This window comes from Ptychodera flava, chromosome 15, assembly GCF_041260155.1.
Source record: "Ptychodera flava strain L36383 chromosome 15, AS_Pfla_20210202, whole genome shotgun sequence".
In the NCBI taxonomy this organism is placed as follows: Eukaryota; Metazoa; Hemichordata; class Enteropneusta; family Ptychoderidae; genus Ptychodera; species Ptychodera flava.
The window spans coordinates 9464187-9473959 of record NC_091942.1 but is presented as its reverse complement, the minus strand read 5'-3'; the positions used below and the strand labels follow the sequence as shown (position 1 = coordinate 9473959).

General features: G+C 36.9%; 1 long non-coding RNA gene across 1 annotated transcript; it reads right to left on the bottom strand.

Moving 5' to 3' along the window:
• Positions 1-219: 219 nt before the first annotated feature.
• Positions 220-4981, bottom strand: LOC139151090 (uncharacterized). Its single transcript, XR_011556343.1, has 3 exons — positions 4820-4981; positions 4022-4263; positions 220-3764 (listed from the first exon to the last, which is right to left on the bottom strand). It is a non-coding gene; the product is annotated as an uncharacterized lncRNA (long non-coding RNA).
• Between the last annotated feature and the right edge of the window lie 4792 nt (positions 4982-9773).

The following is a 9773-nucleotide window of genomic DNA, read 5'->3' as shown; positions in this document are numbered from 1 at the left end:
TTTACATTTCAGTATTTCAAATCACATTTCTGTTTCCGTTTCTAGTAACCAAATTTATGTGTGTGGAGGGATAGGGAAAAGATTGGTTGGGTTATTGATCTTAACAGGGAAAGTGTTTGTAAAATTGAATCAGAATTATTTGAAAATTGGGAGGGATTATTTTTGGGTGAAAGTATTTCTAATTTTTTTGTTCTTTCTGTGAAAAAAAGATTTGCTATCTGTAATTTTAGTTCTGCAAACTCATCTCACCTTTATGTTCTGCAATTTCAGCCAGTTGTGAAAGTCCTTCTGAGGAAGATACTGATTTTGAAACATTTTCATTTCAATGTAGGTGTGCACAGTCCTGTATGGTGTATCAGAATCAGCATCAGGACTTACCAACTGGCACCACAAGTACAGTTTTATGTTCAGTTTGTGACACTTTATTTCAATTATTTTGTGAAAATTTAAGATTTGATCCGCGTTTAAGAAACAAATGTACCTTTAAATATTTTTGTAGAATGTGCAGGAGGGAAGAGGGAAATGCTGAGGTGAAAAGGTTTATGGGTTTTTATTTTTCAGGGGTTAATAAACAGACAAAAGCAAGTTAATTTTAAATTCTGGTGTATTGTCATTCTAAACACTGTTCAAATCAACAATCAACATCTGAATACTTAATATCTGGTATTCAAACCATCAATACAACGCATTATAATCTGCCATTACACCTTTATTCCTCGCCGTTAAAGCTACATGTCCATATGTTACGCCCAAGTTTGCCACATTTTCTACAAGCATACTTTATGAGTGAATCAAATACATCTGATCTAAGAGCTTTGCTCGTAAACAACCATGAATAAACAAGCACATCCTGAATATCAAAGACCCAATTCTTTCTACTCAAGTTTCGATGTACATATCTAAAAATCTTGTTTTGACATTCATTTCCCTTTGATGCATCACCTCCAATGGTTCCATATTTCACAAGCAATTCATGACCATGGCCTATGATTTTGTGTATGTAATTAGGGCATTTCTTTATGTATGAAAATTCACCCCTCAATATCAATCCAAGCTGTTCTGCATTAACATTAAATTCCGACAATTCAGAAGGATGATCTCTATAAAGGTTCTTACACCTCCACTCTGTACGCAGAGCTCCCTGAACTTTACATAAAATCGATGGACAGCATTTTGGCGGTCTGTGGTTGGAATGAGACGGAGAGCAACATTTTCACACTCTTCAGTAAACAACAGCCTACCATAGTTTCCCTTCATCATAAGGGAAGTATTAAGCCCAAATGTTTGTTTAAGAGTATCTTCACGTTTTGCTTTGCAGTTTTCAGTGATTCAGAATTTTCTGCAGTTAAATTCCACTCTTTTATTTCAGAAATTTCATGATCCAAAATGTTTGCAAGGAAAGATGAACAGTTTATGTCAGCATGAGTAGCATCCAACATTGGCCGATTTGACATCAGAGGCACCCCCGGTAACACACCCTTGCAGTGCAGTTTAAGCTGCTCTTTACTCAGATTAAGACCCCGTAAATTATTTTCCATGGCCTTTTTACCCCTCTCAACAGTATCTTCAAATGTTCTGGTTATGGGTACTGGTCCAATGATGTCAGTATCTGTAGCTTTGTTATAAAAGCACATGGTACAACTATAATTTGATCCTGAACTGGCTAACCCTCCCACTGCACGTTCACATTTTTCACCCATCATTGTCGTCTCTATGTGGATTACATATTTACGTGTTACCATCTCATTTTCTAAAGTCATGGTATTATTATTCAAGGCCTGTTTCTCATTTCTATAGGTGTCACACAGACGGATAAAGCAAATTTGTCACTCTCATCACACAGAGCTACATGTACAAGTAATGGCTGTGTAATGAATTCAGAATTTGGAGACTCCTCCAAATATATGATAGATTCTATTTGGTGTTCATCAACTACCCATACTTTGGTGAGGGCAAATGCGTACCTGAATGCTTTGTTTGGCAAATTTTATGTGATGTTTTCATTGGTATCTCACTGAGACCATCTCCCCCATCCTTAAACCTTACATGTAAATTTAAGTTTCCCGCCTTTGAGTCAAAACCTGCTTTATCCATCCCCTCCTCAATGACATGATTATAATCCAACAAAGTCCGAGCAATAGCTTCATCATATCGCCATCTGAAACCAGCAATGTCAGGTCTGATAAGACCAGGATATTGGAACCGCTCTGATATGTTTATTGGGATAGATTTTGAGTTACTCGAAAATATATTATTTGGGTTATGAAGTAAGGAGAATTTCGCATTTGATGGTAGGAGATTCTTTTCTTCGATGTTTGGTTTATATAGGGTTGGAAAACCTCATATCCTACAGACTCATTAACCGTGTTACGTTGGTGAATATACTGTTTTTTTAGTCAGGAAGGTGGTCACGCGCAGAGCCAAGCACTTTCTCACATCATTCCGGATTCTGTCTTTCCAAAGAATTTTGTTAACTTCTTAGCTTTTTCAATTTGACCAGTACCACGATAAAAGTCGATTAAACTATACTTTAGACCTCTTCTTCATTTTCTCGCTTCAGTTCACAAAGAGCTGAAATTGCTTCACGAAATGGCTTGACTCTGCGTGATTTACTGCTGATTAATTTTAACTCATTTATGGGATTTTTTTTAAACTTGGGCCCCTACCCCTACATAAAGAAGAAGAAATTTGTTTTACATCTGAACTGCACCTTGGGTAATGGTCTTCTAAATAAGTGTATGAAACAACATTTTCACAGGTATCACATCTATCTTTAAGCAGTGAAAGCTGTGAAATGAGTGTTACTGAAGGTTTCCTAAAACTGTCAGTATCTGCATATTCCCTACACAGTGGGCAAGAATTGGCACAGTGAAGCCCACTAATAATACAGTTTCTACAAAAAGTGTGACTGCAGTCTAATCGCGTTGGTTTAAAATATACACCATTGCAAACACTACACTTTACATCTTTCTCTAGAGGACTGTTTACAAAGGTTTGCTCATCTAGCCCACAGACTAAATCATCACTTGTTTGAGTTGTCGTCATTTCAGAAATGCCAACTAAACTTTTATTGTCACCACTATTACCAGCAACATCTTTCATTTCAACTTCATTGTCCCTTTTTTGTTACTCATGAAATGTTCTGCATCAACTCTACATTGAGCTTCATAAACGTGATGAGCTTTTCCCCTCACATTACAAAATGAAGTATATGAGTGGTCTGGTAAAATGGTGACAATAGGGCTTCTAGTCTCACAATTATAAACTGATTCACTTGTAGCATATGCATTCCGTTTAGCAACTCCTCTCAAACGCTTTTTAGGCCTACCTCCATGTTTGTGGAGAGCACATATGGTACAATCATTGCTGTGTGGTCTCCACTGCATTAACTCTAGAGGTGAATTGAAATGCGGATCACGAACATGTGACACAATGTGTCTATAACAATATAAGCAAAAATACTCTGGATGAATTCCAGAAACATCAAAATCAGTGTTCACTTTGTACAGTTCGAAAATCAAACTATCAAAGGGAATATCACCAAGGTATTTATCATTAATATTAAACTTCGTCGCCTGGCGCTTCTGTCCCGAACGTGAAACATTTTTGTTAACACTTGCAAACGTCCGTCCACAAAGTCTACAATGCAGATCAAGGTATTTGCAATGCAGTTCAACACCATGGGAACTTGCTCGAGTAAAAACAGTAGCCATATTCAGAATACATCAGAGGACTAATTAGTTCTGGTACCAATCATAGAGCTGCTGTAAAAAAAGAGAAGACGTGGATTAATAAACTGTAGCTGCCCAAACTGCATACTATGATTGTCCACTAATAAAGTTGTTCAAGTAGTTTTGATTTTTGTTTACAGTTGTCTTCCGGAGAGCGTAAGTTATCTATAACAATGGCTTTCTATCAGTCAATCAAAACAAAATTGCATCAAGGAACAACACTATAGATGTACTGCGGTAATTCGTCATACACAACAGTACAATTCAAACTTATGTAAAGCAACACTTACACGGTTGAGCAGAATCCATGATCTCTGTCACAAGTCAGCAAGACTCTTGAATTCTCATACAAATGCAGAGAGGTGCATGCTGTAATGGAATAGAAAGAGATTTGGTAGAAACAGGATACTTAAACCTTTGGCTCATCACATGTTTTCAATAGTTGATCGGATTATCTTACGTTTGTGTGATATTCTGGCTTTTACACCTCCACTGAATTCAAAAATCTGGGAATCTATTCATTAAACGTTTGCTGTTGAAAAGAAACAAGTGAAATGACAAGTGAAAATAGACCTCATAATCCTTGGAAACGGAATACAAACGTAGAGTAAGAATTTCGTCAACCGCCAATGTCGTGATGACACACAGAATCAGAGGACCTACGTCATGCCACGGTGTAATTTTACCGGTTCGAGTTTGATTTTAGGTGATAGATAGATGAAGGTTGTCCAATGGCAATTCTAGCATGGTCGTAGCATCAAATAACGACTGATAAACAGGTGAGCACAAACTGATATGAACAAGCACCCTTAAGGTGAGCGAGTCACAACTACAGAAATGCAACTTCCGGGTTCAAAAGGTGCTAAAGCATAAAGATTTTCATGAATACCAAGCTCAAAATGAAAATAAACAGCTCACATTGGCAGTCGCCATTTGCAAAGGCTTGTACCGAAGTCTGATAAAAAACTAGAATGGTACATAAAAAAACTCAAAATACATGTCCTCAGAACTTCTTAATCGCAACCAAAAGTCATCAGTCGAAACTTTGAAAAGTAGCCGTTAAAACCGCGATACAATCGCAAAATTACAAACCTCATAATTCCAGTTAGGATGGTCAGATTTCCGTCGACCAAACACCGTTCCGCTCCTTGTAGCGTCTATTTTTCAAAATGGCAGTTACTGACGTCATTACATACGGGTAGGTAGTGAAGAATCACCAATGGGAAATGTTCTGGAACATTCGCCTACCCTTTCGATATTGAACACCGCCCTCTCGAGCTGAATTTGAGAAATTGTACACAATGCTTCGCGGAGTAAACTGCTACAGGCGAAAATTGCTGTGCTCTGTAAAGTTCGGGAACTGAGTTTCAATATGGCGGTTTACGCACGTGTACTCGTACAGTGGGCATTGGCAAACTGCATACATTTACTCACGTTTGTGGCGAGAAACTTCAGGGAATACGTCGCTAGTGCTCTCTGTGCATGGTCTCGGTGTTCGTCCAACTCGTCGCCAAGTTGTAAGATCTAATTGTCCATTGAAAGACAAGTATTTGATAAAGAACTGAACTTTATTGCTTCATGACGGCTGGCTTGCAGTGAAGCACACACCGACTATGGATCATGGGAAATACATGTCAAAGGTCATATAGGCCATACGGAATGCCTGTTTAGTATGACGGATAGTACGACATTACACCTTCTTTCTGGCTGCCCGGAACACGTCATCGACAAATTGCAACGTGTTCAAAATTCATCAGCGAGACATGTCTGTGAAGCAATAAAATAACGCAACATACAACCCTTTTTAAAATCCCTGCACTGGTTGCAATTGCTAGTCGTACACAGTAAAATCTTTCTACAGTTTGTTTCGACTTGGTTCAGGGACTGGACAACAAAATCTCTCTGATCTTTTTCAAATTTAGACTCCTCATGACACCTACGTTCTTCATCTGACACACGAATACCGCGTGGTGGCACAAAGACCTTTGGTATAAAGGTCTTTTCCCACTCAGGACCAAAAACTTGGAACAGTCTGCCTGTCAACCTACGCCATATGGATTCACGTCTTTCATTCCACCATGCCTCAAGACACATTTTTAGGGAATACAAATAGTGTATTTTTTCTGCGTAATATAAATATTATTATTATTATTATTATTATTATTATTATTATTATTATTATTACAAGTTTAGGGGCTATAAGTATTATATAGAAATCTAATAACAGTTCATTGAAGCTGTGGGAATTCTGAAAAAGAGGTGTTCGAATGCAGGCCCATCGTGGCAGTCGTGGGCGCGCACAAAACAAGGCACAACGACTGTGGAGAGTCTATGCCAGTGTATTTGCTGCAAATATACCTTCACACATGCGCACTTGTTTGCCAGTGTAGTCTGCCAATATGAGCATGCGCAATTGAGTTTACCTGCGCGTGAATGTGTAGTCTGTACACTACGTCTTGTGCTATAATCTTGTCGTTGAGCTTTGCATGTTGACAGAAACTGGAATTACTGCGGATAATACTTTTCAGTACATCACAAGTGAGTCCCTAAGATAACAAATAGGACGTTTAGGAAATCCTTACAGAAAGTTAACGCCGTCTGTGGCCATTTTGTGGAGTATAAGCTTATATGTACCTGGAGCAACGGTATACAATATTTCTACTGTACATACCGCCAGATAATATGAGATGGAATTTTGCGTTTCACGTCGTTCAATCATTCTGATGGAAATGTCGACTTTCTCCAAACTTTTAAAAAATCAGGGTGACAGACTTTGAAATGCTAACTGTTGTATAACTGTTGTAACTGTTGTATAACAATGACAACATTTAATGATAAGACATTTGTATTTGAACACACCACAGTTTTTGATTTGAGAACTCTCATCATGGCTGATTCACTGAAACAGTGAGTATTCAACAACTTTTTCCTATGTCCATGTAGCACTTGTGCAAAAATAAGCGAGTCCACAGGCCTTTGGCGAATCAATAAATGCGTTTTTCACCAAGCTGAAAGGTTGAAAGATGCGTCCGTCACTTTGGGACGAGCTAGATAAATGCAGTCAAACCCAGCTGGGCATAGAAATTTGCCATAGTATGACTTTGTTCTGGAGACGACCGGCCGTGCGGTGGAACTTTGCAACAAAGTTTCAATATCTGAACTGACGTACTTGAATGACAGGCACAGGAAACTATGGCCAATAAAAACGCATTCTCGTTGCATTTTGATAATAATGTATCAATCTAAATGACACGGAAATTATGCCTCCTCCCAACAGAAGGGCCACGGTCAATTTTTAGCCATTGTACAGTATGTCTCAGTGCTGAAAAGGCCATATTGTTGTAATGTTGTCATGGCTACTTTTAAAATTTGCATACAACTGTGAGAGTGAAACTGGTTGTTTATAGGTCACAAAACTTTTGATTCCCACTGTCGTCCATTACACCTGTTTCTTGGGCATTAAAGGTGTGTAAGTATACACATCAAAAGACTAGAAAATTCGCATCATGGGCAGAACCTTGTAAAATAGCTCTTTCTTGTCTGGTTAACGAAAAAAGATACCCTGATCTAAGATATGCATGGGCTACCAGCCAGTGTCACCAGGCTACCAACTTCAGAAAATGGTAGCCCAAGTGGACTACCAGGGAAAATAGTTAATTTCGAGCCCTGGGCTGTTGTTGTTGTTGTATTTTATGTATTTAAGTGTCCTATGTGGACTTATTCACCATTTAAATAAATTACAATGAAGTGTTTTCTATTGCCAAATCCAGCCCGCTGGGCTTATAAGACACGTTAATAATAATGAATACCACATTGAAGACAAAAAAAGGATATATTATTTTTTAAATTGTGCTTTTCCTTCTCGAAAATGTCCTATAAATGTAGTCTGCTACATCATTACAGAATTTTGTTATAAGTATACATAACTTGTTATCGTTGCTTAAGTTATGGGCAATATTAAACATGAAACATTTAACTTGTAATATTCCCCTTGTCTTGGCCTGCTGGGTCAAAATAAATGTTAAAAGGTATACAGGGACCATGTTCAAATTTAGCCATTGCTACCATGGAAGGGGAGATCTAGCTAATCATCAGAATCATAGAGTTTATGGGGTCACGCCAGGTCACACAAAAAATAATGCACCACTACATGGCCATAATTTTACTTTAGTTAAACAATCAGAAATAATTTGTCTTCATTATTCTTCCTGGAATGAGGCAAAGAAATCAAAATAAATTATTATAAAATGAACATAATTATACGTCGTTAATTATAAATCCATAAAATAAATAAGTACCAGTGAATTATGTTTTAAATAAAACAAAAAAAACTGTGCGCTACTGTTACTGCTTGTGATAAATATAATGGTACATTGGGTGATAAGGAGGATTGGGTTCGGATACTAGTAGAATTAATTTCAGCACATAAAATTAATTTGAAGGCAAAGAAATTACAATTATTATTATTATCATTATTATTATTATTATAGAACAAATGTTAAAAGTTGTTACTTAGAAATCCATAAAATAAATAAAAAACAGTGAATTATGTTTTTACATAGACCCTCTCGAGGGTCTATGGTTTTAAATAAAAAAAACTGTGGTTACCGAAATGGTTACTATGGCAACATAAAACAAAAATGAACATGGAGTTCATGCTGTTATAAATACACTTAGGAGAGCATTTGCATAGTAACTGGGATTAAATTTAATGGACTTAGGAGAAAAATTGAAATTTTAAAACTCAAATAGGTTACTATGAAAAAAGGGCAGTAAAAATGGATGTCATATTTTATCTTTCTAAACCCGAAATAACGCTTTGGTATAATATTTCTGTTGATTACTGGATTTTTACACTGGATATTTGGTCTTTCTAACCCAAAATATCCCTTTGATATAACACATTCTGTTGATCCCTGGATTTTAGATGGAATCTTTGAAAAACTGGTAATTTTTACTCCTGAATGGTTGCCATGGAAACATCTCACATTGAAATGAGTGTGATTTTTTTTGGTGTGCTAACCAGAAAAACCCTTATTATCAATTTTTACATCAATCAATAGTTCTTTAATAGGAATTAGGGAAAAAGTAACATTTTCAATCCCAGAATAGTTACCATGGCAACTCAAAACATTAAAATAAGTCTAGTTTTTGTGTTCTCTGACCCGAACTCCCCCACCAGATAATTTTCATATCAATCAAAGTAACTTTTCATGGGATATTAGAAAAACTGAAATTTCAACCCCTAAAATGGTTACCATTGAAACATGTGGCAGTGAAGTCGATATCATTTTTGGTCTTTTCGACCCAAAATACCCTTATGGTGAAATTTTCACGGAAATTGAACCTATTATTATTCGTGTTATTATTTCTAGATAATACTTATATTATATTATATTAATTATTATTCCAGTCCCGTGCCCACCATAAATTGATCAGTTTGGAATTATGGCCCTTCAGCTATTCCTATTGTTCAAGATGTTTTCCTCAAAAATTGAGTTAGTCCGACGTACTTGACACCTTTCGGGAAACTTGTACCTGGTTGGTCTAAAGTGCTGTTAGGATAATTCTTGTATGGCGCCTTGTGCCGGGAAAGTGTTAAAACTTCCTTTTGCCAGTAATAAAGTCTCAGCTAAGTAAAAGAAAGGGGAAAAGTGAAATAAAGGGAAAGTGGCTACATTCATTAACTACTTGATTGTTTTTAGTTTTTTCGTTTGTTTAGTTTAGGCGTGTATTGTTTTCCGTGGTTTTTATGTTGTCTGTCTGTATGTTGTTTGTTTGTGTTTTATTGTATACAGTGTTTTTGCAATTAATGTTCGGAGTGTGCCATGGCGAGACGAAGCCGGATTGGTTATATCTGAGTTCGACGCTTGCCTTTCAAACCCCGAGATGTTTCTTCATCAGTCGCTTGAGTTTTTTTTGGCTTCGTGTTTGATTGTTGTCGTTTTCTAACAGTATTGTTAGAATCTCTTTGTTTCAAATTGTTGTTGCTTATGTTGAAGATGCTATTATTGTGTCCTTGGTGTTCATTTATTTGGATTT